A 12,845-nucleotide genomic window follows, 5' to 3' on the forward strand; every position below is an offset into this window, starting at 1 on the left:
ATTTCACCAAAAATCGAAAAAGGCACTTTGGCACTTGAAATTTTGACAGGTCATAAATTTTTGCCTGATCTTTCGATCTACCGTAGTACGGTTTGAAAAAATTCGTGCAAGTCCTATATTGGAACGCAAAATCTGCGATTTCGGCTGACCTGTTATAAGAGAAATAGTTTGCTACGTAAGTTGGTAGGTATGTTGATACATAGTTGTAGGTAGACGAGGCGAATCATACATAAATAAACACTCATTCGATTATTGTCCGTAATTCTGTATACTTCATTTCATTATAAATGTTGATGCCTGTCAATCAAAATGGCCGCCATTTTGTAAATAGTGCCACTTTTTTTTGAGGACAAGGGCTAGAAATGTTCCTTAGGACTCCCCCTCTGAGAAAAAAGTTGAGAAAAAGCAAAAAAACAATATCTATCGAAGATGATCACATTTTTTCAAAACATTCAGACAAAAAGTATATAATTGAAATTCAAACATTTTTCTTCCTTGAATTCGTTTTTTGATTAATACTTGAATCAGTCAATCTCTGAAAGTTGAGAATCACCAATCCATATCTTCACATTTTTACCATAACGACAAAAAAGGAACTAAGGGAGGGGCAAACATGCAAAACGAATTTTAAAAAATTATTGTCGATTCACACACCTCGTCTCGAACAACAAAATACACAACGAAGGAGTTGAAAAAAAAATCAAGCACATGAGAACAACGAATATGAAACAACACGTCCCTCTTCACCAACCCATCATCACCTTTTCCACTTGACCTTGTTCGAGTTTTCTAAAAGAGACCTTAAAACCTCTAAACCGCATCTCTCCCCAATTGGAAATCAACGCCATTCATCACACATATGTATAGCTTCACCCCTGTCGTTAATATTACAGACTGCACACACATTCTCATTCTCACCTCAGCAAGGCAAAAACCTAACCTAAGGAATTTATTACCACACGTATAGGTAAGCACTATAAGCACAGGGCAGATAGGTGCGAGTAGGTATTTCGGCGATGGAAAAAAAACACACCGCGCGCCGCTACTTTGAACTTGATAAACCACATGTTCGCTGGCACGTTCTGAATATCAAATGAGGGAGAATAATTAATATGTGCAAGAGTACGCGCTCTTGTTTCAAAGGGTGTGAAGTAATTACAGATAGCAGTCGCGTTTACCATACAATACAATACGTCGTGTATATGTATATCAGATAAAAGGGTTGATTATTAAGTAACATGTAGGCATAACTGGACAGTTTTACATACGGGCATCCTCGCTAAATTACTTCAATTTTCCTGTAATTAATTTACATTTTGTGACGCGCAAACGCCACCGTATATATGGTATAGCCCTGTACGATATGCACACGATGAATGTTTTTTTGTCATGAAACGTACCTCGAACCTCGTACCACGATCGACAGCTTGATGACTTGTGTGTCAGAATATGAAAAAAAATGAAATACTCTCTATTGAAAGCTGAAGTGGACTGACCCGCCTATCATTAAAGTAATGCTCGTAAATACACACGTACGTAATATGCATAAACCAAGCAGCGAGCAATATGGTAAAATATTCACACTCGTCGTGTACTCTAATTACCGACCAGGCACAATCGCAAATTAAAATAAATACGTGTTGGAACAATTAAAAAAATATATATGCACGCGAACGAAAAACACGTGTACATACATACAACATCTCTGCACAAAAACATAAGGGAGTCGATGAAATAAGGAATAAGGATGATGATAGGTGATGCCAGTGAGGATTGGAATTGCAAGCACCTAAAATGCGTTTACATGCTCACAAATAGATCTTGTAAAAATTTCATCATTCTAAAACATAAAACATCATTAAGGTAAAGCGCCCAAATAAAGCCACCTTACAGTCTTTTGGGGGGAGGGGGGATAAATCCAATCTGGCAGTGGCAAGCCGTAGACCCTGATGCTCAAGTATTATCGATTGGAAAATTTTAATTGAAATCACCAGAACTGATGCGATTCCCAAAAAGGAGCACTCTAATATGGACTGGATTGAATAGACTGGCTGATAGTGAAGCAAGCGCAGGGTGTCTGGTGAGTGGGTGTCAAAACTTCAGATTTGGATATAACGGGGTATGACTTGAAAAAGAACGTTATTAGGACAAGTTGTCTATCTTTGAAATTGAAGGGGTAAATGAGCTTTGAAAAAAAAATCGAGAAAAACTTTTTTTTAACGTTGGAAATGGATAGTACATATGAAGGGCGGTTTTCCAAAAGTGGATAAGTCAATTTTTTTGGAAATCGAGTTTTTCACGCCATTGTGTTCTATAGGTCGTATCTCACCTATTTAATGCCTAACCTACCCAAAATATAATATTTATTTACGCACAATCCAGCTTTTCTGTAAGTTGCAGATTGCAATCGTTTTTCCAAAATGCAATAAGTCATGATTACTTCGTTTTCATTACTTTTATGGCCAAAGTAGAGCTGCGAATATTGTTTTTTCAATAGATAGTACTGTAATATATCTTAATTTTCGTTTTTATTTTATTGCCAAAATGCAGATCAATTTTTTCTAAATGATAGTGCTGTCGATAAATACTTGATTTTTGCCAATTTTATCGCCAAAATGGAGGTTAACAATTTTTTTTGAATCAAAAAATTTTTTTTCGTAATTTTATTGCCGAAATAGTGGTAAGATTTTTTTAAAATCAAAAATCTTTTTTTAAAAAATTTATAGTGTTGTAATAGGTACTTAATTTTTGTTTAAAATACAGGTAAAGTTTTTTGTAATCAATTTTTTTGGTCATATACTTTTGTATTGTGAATTAGAGTTGACTTACATCGATTTGCAACACTGGTTCTATCATATAAATGAAAACATGAAAAATCGTTTTTCCAAAAGGCGATAAGTCAGTTTACTTTTTCTGCCGCAGAAGCGCTGCAAACTTGAGTTACACCACGAAACCAACACTTATGTGTTGAGGTAGATCCAATATAACATGCCGGATAGGTGGCATACTCCAAGTGCATCGCGCCTTGGAATGGGCACTAAAAACGTCATTTATCTCGAAACCATAATTTTTGACTTATCGCTTTTTGGAAAACCGCCCTTCATATTATGTAGGTACTTTGGAAAATGAACAAATTTTGTCATTATGAATTTTTGCTCAATTTTGAAATTGAAGAAGCTGGAAATATTTTGAAGGAAAAACTTGAGAAAAAATGTTTTTGACCTTGGAAATGGGTCGGTAGTTAGGTATTTTGGAAAATGAACAAATTTTGTTATTACGAATTTTTGCCTAACTGTGTAATTGAAATGACAAAAATATTTCCAACTCTCGAACTCAAGTTTCGTTTCCATTTTTGAGAACTAGGTACGTACCTATTTTCAATCAAAGAAGTTCAACTCATCATGAGACAAATCATTACACAATTGCTTAGCAATTATATTCTCAATCTTCTTAGTTGGAACAACTTGAAAAAAGTTCATTCAATCACCATTAGTCCAGTCATTTTAGCAAAATTTTTAGTCGAACCTCGAAAAAATTAGGAGCAAGCTGAATTTCACATTATTTGTTCAGATTGGTCTCTAAAACAACCCACCAAAAGTTGCACCCCCCAACTTGCCGGCTACCCCCGCAAGAGGTCATTAACCTTTGCCGATACAGGTTTTTCGGCTGCATCGCCAAAGTGAAGGGTCCGAGAGAAAAAAATGTTCAAAAAAATTGTTCTACGCTAAATTTCCTATCAGCATGATAAGTCCAGCTTTTCCCAAAATGGCGATTTCACCCTTACTGAAGAGGAGGTAAAGTTGTCAATTTTATGAAAATTGTTTTAAAAAATGAAAATCGGCAATTTAAAACGTGAACTCGATTCACAGTAGACTGAAAAATATTTTTACCAAAGTTGCGCACTGCGCACTGCAACTTGTCTGCTACCCTCGCAAAAGGTCACTAACCTTTGTCAATCTACGTTTTTCGGCTATACCGCCGAAATGAAGGGTCGGAGGGAAAAAAGTGATCGAACTAAAATTATTCTACGTCAAGTTTCCTATAAGCATGACCAGTTGGAAATTACTGGAGCCCCCAGCAGATATTTCCTTGCTCGAAATTTCCATAAAAATTTACCAAACATTCCTTTTTATGAAATTTTGCAGAAATTACACGTTTCAAAAATTTACTGGAGGCTCCAGTAATTTCCAAAAAGTCGTTGGATGCTCCGAAACGACTTGAAATGTACTTACAGTCGACTCCCTAGCGTATTGAAATTAGTTTACAGAGTACATTTTAGCTTTCTAACTGTTTTTAATGAAATTTTATATGGAAATTTCAAGTTTCAAAAATCTACTGGAGGCTCCAAGAATTTTCAAAAAGTCGCTGGTGGCCACAAAATGACTCAAACCCTCCAGAAGTTCATTTAATAGCGTGTTTTAATTGGATTTCAGCGTGAATTTCCGCATTCCAACTTCATTTGATGAAATTTTGTGGAAATTTCAAGTTTCAAAAATGTTCTGGAGGCTCCAGAACTGCTCAAAACGGTTTGAAATTGTTTCCTATAGATTTGGCAGGTCGATAATAAGGTATGTCCAAAATTTCAACTTTCCAGCTCAATTTGGTAAAATTTTGATTTTTTTCTCATTTTTGGCCTAAATTTGATTTTTAAAAATTCACCAAAAATCGAAAAATATATTTCAACTGAACTGGTCATGCTTATAGGAAATTTGACGTAGAATAATTTTAGTTCGATCACTTTTTTCCCTCCGACCCTTCTTTTCGGCGGTATAGCCGAAAAACGTAGATTGACAAAAGGTTAATGACCTTTTGCGGGGGGGTAGCAGACAAGTTGCAATGTGCAACTTTGGTAAAAATATGTATTTTTCAGTCTACCGTGAATTGAGTTCACGTTTTAAACTGCCGACTTTCATTTTTTAAAACAATTTTCATAAAATTGACAACTTTACCCCCTCCTCAGTAAGGGTGAAATCGCCATTTTGGGAAAAGCTGGACTTGTCATGCTGATAGGAAATTTAGCGTAGAACAATTTTTTTCGAACATTTTTTCTCTCGGACCCTTCACTTTGGCGATGCAGCCGAAAAACCTGTGTCGGCAAAGATTGATGACCTCTTGCGGGGGTAGCCGGCAAGTTGGGGGGTGCAACTTTTGGTGGGTTGTTTTAGAGACCAATCTGAACAAATAATGTGAAATTCAGCTTGCCCCTAATTTATTCGAGGTTCGACTAAAAATTTTGCTAAAATGACTGGACTACATGGCCGCCCAAACAACTTGGAACAGCGCATAAAGGATAATATTATGATCCTGGATAATCTGTGAATGATTATTCGTGATGTATGCCTGCAAACGATATGTACACGGTGGTTCGTATGTAAAATGCTTGGTGATGAAGTTTTACATCCGTATCACTTCACAAAGGTTCAAAACTTACTACCTGAAGATTATGGTTGTAGAGAAGCATTCAGCGAATGGTTCATTCAACATCGAGATAGTAATGAATACCTAATTTGGAGCGATGAGACCAAATTCACTTGGCATGGTTACTCAAACATTCATGATGATCACCTATGGGCCTATGAAAATCCACATGGATGGTAGGAATTGTAACCGAATATCTCAACAGCGACTTTTTTTTGTGTACGCTGGTTGTGCCATTCCCGGTCACAAGCACAGCAAGGTGATTCTGGTAGTAATTCTGCTGGTCCTACTCTGCTTCTGGTGAAATTCCAAATCCTCCTGTTGGTCCTGTCGACGATTCTGTGTCTAATCCAGTTCCGACAACGATTTATCCGACGCGACGACGCTAGTGAATATTTGTAGGACTCATCCGATTCCGACTCTGTAGAAATGTTTGGTGCAGGCGACCGCGGCGATAATTCGATGGTTTTTAGAGGCGTAAATTTCGTAGCCTGGAAAAGAAGAGTTAGATCGTTTTAGCTTCGAAAAAATTACAAACAAGTATTCTCGAAAATAATACTTTGAGTGACCGTAAGTTGGCTAAGGCATTAAATATACTCGTACGTAACGTTGACAATTCTGTCTTACGTCTAATTCCGGAGTGTAATAAGCCTTTCAAATTCTGGACGGAACTTAACGAAAGGTATAAGTCCGAAAACCAAGCAGCTATCATTGCTGCACGTACTAAGATCAGTAAGCTCGTAATTGACAACTTTAAGAGTGGAAAAATTATCATGACTGATCACTCTACATCAGAAGTTCAGAACGAAATGGTTTACACTGCGCTTTTCCTCAGGCCAATTTATTGCTGTGTATTTTCCATATACATATTACAAGCTGTTTGGAGATACTCATATAAAAGAGAAAATGGTGCTAAAAAAAATGATAAAAATGAAATTTATCATTTATTCAAGGCCCTCGTATATGCAAATGATGAAGATGAGCTGCAAAAGAAGTACATGCTGATGGCACAAAGTCACACTATGAATAAATACCCTAAGGTGGTACAATATTTCAGTGATTATTGGAATATTCATGAACAATGGGCCCTCCTGCTAAGCTTTCAGAATAGTGTAGTCCGAGGAAATATGATACAAACAATTATGCCAAATCAGCCATGCGGATACTCAAAGAGACAATTTTTCATCGGAAACGAGCATTTAATGTAATTCAGTTGATTAATTTTATCTTATCCAGGTTGGACAATTACTACAAACGAAAAATTTTCCTGGATAGATACGATAAAATCGATCAACTGAATTACATTAAATGCTCGTTTCCGATGAAAAATTTTCTCTTTGAGTATCCGCATGGCTAATTCGGCATAATTGTTTGTATTACATATTTCCTCGCCGGAATTTGGAATTTGCTGGATGAACGATGATTCAGGTTCGCGAGGTGGCACAACCAGCTTGCACAAAAAAAAGTCGGATCTCGCGAATCGTTTTCAAGGAAAATGCGATTGGATAGCTAGAAGCCCTGTTCCTACGCCAATGAATTTCACTGTTTGATTGTGCTCGAAAAAGGAAGTTCATAAAGAACAAAGAAATATGCGAGACCATTACAGAGAATTGAAGATGCCTGTAAAATCCTCAGAGGGAACCAAGCGATGATTCGTCGTATGACGGAAGAGGCTGTACGACGAGCTGAACTACATATGTTTCAAAAATTATGGAGGTTATTATGAGAATTACCTTTAAAAATTCATGAGTTTCCAAATTCAATTAAAAAAAATAATGCTTCTTTGTCATTAACATTCATTTAATTTAAAATGCTTAATCCATTTTCTCAATTTTTTAAATATTTTTTTCTTTTAAAATAATTCTAGGACCTTCAATTTCACAGTTTTGTTAATTTTCCAAAGTACTACCCGTTCCCAAGGTCAAAAACTCTTTTTTTAGGGTTTTCCTTTAAAATATTTTTAGCCCCTTCAATTTCAACGTTGGACAAAACTTCATAATGACAAAATTTGTTCATTTTCCAATGTACATTCCATTCCCAACGTTAGAAAAAAGTTTTTCTCAATTTTTTTTCAAAGATGGGCAACTTATCCTAATAACGGTCTTTTTCAAGTCATACCCCGTATAAATTTTGCTTTTCAATGATTGATTTGGAACCCTAATGCTTACATTATCCAAATTACTATGAGATTTAGGTCAAATCGTTTTAGCGGTCTAGTTTGGCACAAATTTTCCCATCTTGCCCAAAAGCGACCACTTGGAAAGTAAATTACAAAATTTCACTTAATTGGCTTAAAAAGAGGAATTTTACGCCTAACGATTTCGAATCGTTATTAATACTTCTGGAGCCTTCAGCAGTTACTTCAAATTTGAATTTTTCACAAAATTTCACCTAATGAAGTTGGAAAGCTATATGATTTACATCAAGTATGCTCTTAATATGAAAATCTGGAATACCCAAAATGTAACTGGAGGTTCCAAAACGGCTTGAAACCATCTTCAGTCTATTTGGTATGTTGAAATTCAGTTTAAAAGTGAATTTTACTTTCCAACTTCATTTGGTAAGATTTTGCGAGAATTACAACTTTGAAAAATCTGCTGGAGGCTTCAAGACTGCTCAAAACAGCTTGAAACCATTTTCAATTGAATCGGCGAGTCAAAAATAGGGTAAGTTGTACTCGTAAGTATATACTACCATAGATAATTCAGCTTCCTATGTCAATTTGTTGAAATTTTATTCTTCATCCTTTTTCAAGGGGCTACATTTGGAATTTTACAAATTCAAAGTATGGGCAAAAAATTGCAATTTTTTCCAAAAATTTGATGAAATTTGTGTGCAAAATTGCAAGATGTTTATCGATGCGAAATTTTCCCTACTTTCGATTGATGTAATTTGAAGCCAATAAGTTCCGTTCTATAGCTTGCCAGGTTGGATTAATCGAAAAAAAATAACAGGTGGCCACATTTGGGCACTTTACCTAACCCGAATTTTTCACAAAATATCCTCAAGTGGAATGGATTTACCCTTAATTGAGCCCCTGGCCCGGTATTCAAGTGCAAACTACTGAAACATCTACACCAAATGTTGTAACTCATTTTATTCATTTTTTCCCAATGAATAAGCAACAATAAAATAAGGAAATGAATTATTCAAAAAATGTAGGTATAGGTAATCTGATATTTTTTTAAAAATATTCCCAAATATTTTTATAACTCACGATTCCTAAAATGAATCCACAATACAAAAAGTTGTCTCTTTTGATTAAAAAAAACTTGTGTTTCCTGATGGAGAACGAGAGGGGAAATTGAGTGCCTAGAAATTTTTTTTCTACGTTTTCAAGATAAATTTGAATTCATTTTGCAACTCTGTTGTTCTCTCAAGAATTTGTTTTCTTTACGTGGATTCAGTCATTTTTTTATTCATTCAAGCCTTTTAGAGTATTTCTTTGGTAACATGCAAGGAGGAGGTACATAATAATGCAATAAACCAATTGATTCAGCATGAGAGTCAAATTTGGGTAATTTTCTCAACTTGTCAAATTCTCGAAGAAAATTTTCAAGAACCTGAATTTTTCAAAAGTATTTTCCTGTGACCATTCACCAGAGATTGATAGCAAATACGTCAGTAAATATGCAGTATGTACTATGTGGTCAATTGGCCATCTTATACGATCTTAAACAACATATAAATCCAGTTCCACCTTGTTTCAGCGATCTGCAAAGAAGCCAGTAACAATATCGAAGTATTCGCTATAGATGGGAAAACGTCCAATAAAGATTACGTATGTATATGAATATTATAACTCGAATAACGCCCTCTAGCATACCACACATACCTACGTATTGGCTACCTGGCGAAATTAGCGGAGGAAAAAATAATTTAAAAAAAGGCGTTGGTACTTTTTTACCTTTTTTTTTTTGCGCATCAGATCAGAGAAAGAGAAAATGATGCGTATCGTAAGGTTACCGATTCACTGTCTAGTTCATTATCAGTTCGCTTATAGGTGAAATAACGGATCACGCTTTGATGGAAGAAGTGTACAGAGAGGTAAAAAACGAGTGAATGTGGTCCAAGCGCGTTGTGCGATAACAGGTTATCGTACCGGTTACTGGTGTTACATTATTATTGTTAATTTCATTTACCTACACTGAAGCCAGCGTTACTGTTTTGTTATTAATATTATTACATAGGCCTTCGTATACGTACGTAAAAAGGTTCTGTTAGATTTTGTTGAAAGGATTTCTGCTTCCTGTGTTTTAAATTTGCAAATACCGGTCATTGTTTTTGATGAGTTTAATTTCGTTAATGATGTTGGAATTTGGAATACCTATGCCTATGAAGTTTACTAATAGGCTTGATTTTTCTCTCTAGTTGGGTCAAGAGATGAACGAGGAAAGATTTGAATCATTCATGCGGTAGCTGGTTTGATGTTTGAATACTATTTCAAAACCGAAAACAAAAAACCCATAAAAATGCACCAAACAAAAACCAAAACTTGAAAAATGAATAATTGCAAATTTATTACTCACCTACAGAATTAATCATCCGACGTAAAATTTTTCAACGGCCCGAAAAATATATTTTCTTATATGTAGTTTTATAAAATCAAACACGTAGGTTTGGGCGTCTAATATAGAAACATAAGTAGGGCATCAATTCAAAGAAGTGGGTCATCTAAGTGTAAGTACCCAATTTATGTATCGTCATCAGACCAGTAAAAACGAATTGAAGTATCGGAGTTGTTTGACAAATTTGCAGAGAGTTTAATTGTTGTCATTACATGTGAGTAATTTGTTTCTGGTTTGATGTGAAAGTAAACGTAAAAAAAAATGTTTCCTTTTATTTTGTTTTTTTTTTCGTTTTCGTAATGACGGAATTTTTCGTCTTAGAGGAACTATTAGAACGTGTGTTCCTCGTCAGTACTTTCCTTCTTGTTATCTCACTTTCAAAGTAATTCATAATTTCCATCGTGTAAGCACAAACAAAAGACTGACTTTTCTATATAACCATTATTATTCGATTTTATCATCACACATGCGATGAATATATGTTCAGCGGGCAAAACTTATTTTCTTAAATCTTGCTTTGAGCCTACAATAGCAACATTGTACAACCTATACCCACATATTGTTTTCTTCGATGATTAAAAATGTGCCTGAGAAATTATTATTATAAAGTTGAAACAAATATATGTATACTTATTGCCAATAAATTAAGTACTCCAATTATTATGAATCAGCAACCAAATATACGTATCTATCTATCTATCTACCTTATTTAGTCCTAAATAATAATCTCCGCTTGAATAAATCTTCCCTGATGCAATAAATTGGGGAAATTGGAAATTTTTCAAAAAAATGACTCACTCTTATAATACTTTTTTCACCATGTCTCTGTTGAAATGAAAACCGAAGAGCTGAAATTTTTATTGTGTATCAACGAGAATATTATGAAGTATAAGATGGGAGTTTGTTTTCAATTTTTTGATCATAGGACCTATGTATTTGTATTTTCTTGATGTATCAAGTTTGTTCTCAATAATATGTACCTACATGGATTTTATTATTTACCCCATCCTGTTGAGGCAATGTAAATATGGGCTTTTCAAATAAGTGAAGATTCAAAAAATTCAAATGATCGTTTTAGGTGAGTCTTGTGACAATTAAAAACTGAAAAAAATCACCAAAAAAAATGCATAAATCTGCTTTAAAATTGAAAAATTGAAACTTCTTGAAAGGGGAGGGGGCAAGAAGAGAAAGAGTAAATTCGTTGGGTGATTGTGAATGTATCGAAATTTTTTTTCAATTGCAGTTACATGTATCATCACGAAAAAGCATCTCATCGCTCTTGAATGTTTATAGACCTAAATTCATTTCTCTTGAATAAATTTTCCTCGAAAACTTTACGTTCTCAAAGGTAAGAATTCCTTTTTTAGGTAAATTATGAAGAGAAAAAAAACAAGTATTTTTTGGATTTCTTGGCAAAAAAGAGCACTTGGCAAAAAACTGCGTTGTTTCCATAATATTGACAAATGAAATTCTGAAAATTTAGACAAAAAAGGAAGACTAAATTCGGTATTTTAATAAAACCTCATTTTTGTTTGCAATTTGGACAAATCACAACTTTTTGTGACAAAAAAGCAAGACTGTCTGGAAACTCATAATTTATTTTGGTGAAAAATAAATTTTGTTTGGTGGCAGATTTTGAAAAGAATGGGTTTAGTTCTTTTCAACAGTATGTACAGAAAAGTAAGATTTTTAGAATATTTTGATAAAAAATCTGATTTCTCAAGCGATTTTTGGAAAAATGATTTTTTGCAAGAATTCCCAAGTACATACATATACCTAGGATTTTCAAGAAAAAATTCAACCAAAATTTCTTACTGCAATTTTGGGAGAAAACACGACTTTTAAAAAAATAATACGAAAAAAAAACAGGATTTATCGGACAATTTTGACAAAAAGTGCGTCCTCTACAGCATTACTAACAATTTTTAAATATCAAATTTGGTGAAAAAAGGATAACATTTTTTGGTAATTTTTACTCAAAAACAAACGAGTCTGTAATTTTGACCAAAAAAATGTCTTTCAGGCAATTTTTATGAAAAAAAATAGGTTTCTGACAATTTTGAACAAAAAAGGATCCTTCTCAAAGTACATATTTACAAAAAAGTAGGAGTTTTTGAAATTCTAACGAATAAAGTAAGATTTTCTACCTTTTTGTAGATTTGGCAAAAAAGAACTGATTTTGTACAACAGAAAAGCAAAGCTTCCAAAAACTTTTCCCCGAAAATTTTTTTTTCTGCAATTTTGCAAAAAAAAACAATACCTACTTGCTGGAAATTTTGATAAAACACAGTTTTTATACTTATATTTTTTTAAGCAATTTTGAAGCAGAAAGCAAATCTATAGCGACAAAAAAGCAAGAATTTCCGGAAACTTTAAACCAAAAAAAGTTTTTTCCAGCAATTTTTGGCACAAAAAATGCTTTTTGGAAATTCTAAGGGGAAAACGCGACTTTTTCCATGATTTTGAATTTTTTTTTACATAAAAGGAGAACTTTTTGCAATCCTGGTCAAAAAAAAGGTAAGGTTGACAAATAAGCAGGATGAAACAGATTTTTTGTGCTGGACATTTGACTATTAAAAAGGGGTTTTCTGGAATTCTGGCAAAAAACCCCCACTTTCAGGCAATTTAGATAAGAAAGGAGCAGCCATACTAAAAGATATTCAGACCACAAACATTATCGTTCTTGGCAACATTTTATGACTTTTTGGCAATTTTCAGTCATTTTTAATCTGTTTTTCGATTGTTTTGACATCATTTTGACGCATTTTGGCTTTGGCCAACTTTCATTGCAATTTCAACTATTTTTGATAATCTTCAATTGTTTTCATGTTGTTTATTTTTTCAAGTTCTTTTACCATC

Source organism: Planococcus citri, chromosome 3, assembly GCF_950023065.1.
Source record: "Planococcus citri chromosome 3, ihPlaCitr1.1, whole genome shotgun sequence".
In the NCBI taxonomy this organism is placed as follows: domain Eukaryota; kingdom Metazoa; phylum Arthropoda; class Insecta; order Hemiptera; family Pseudococcidae; genus Planococcus; species Planococcus citri.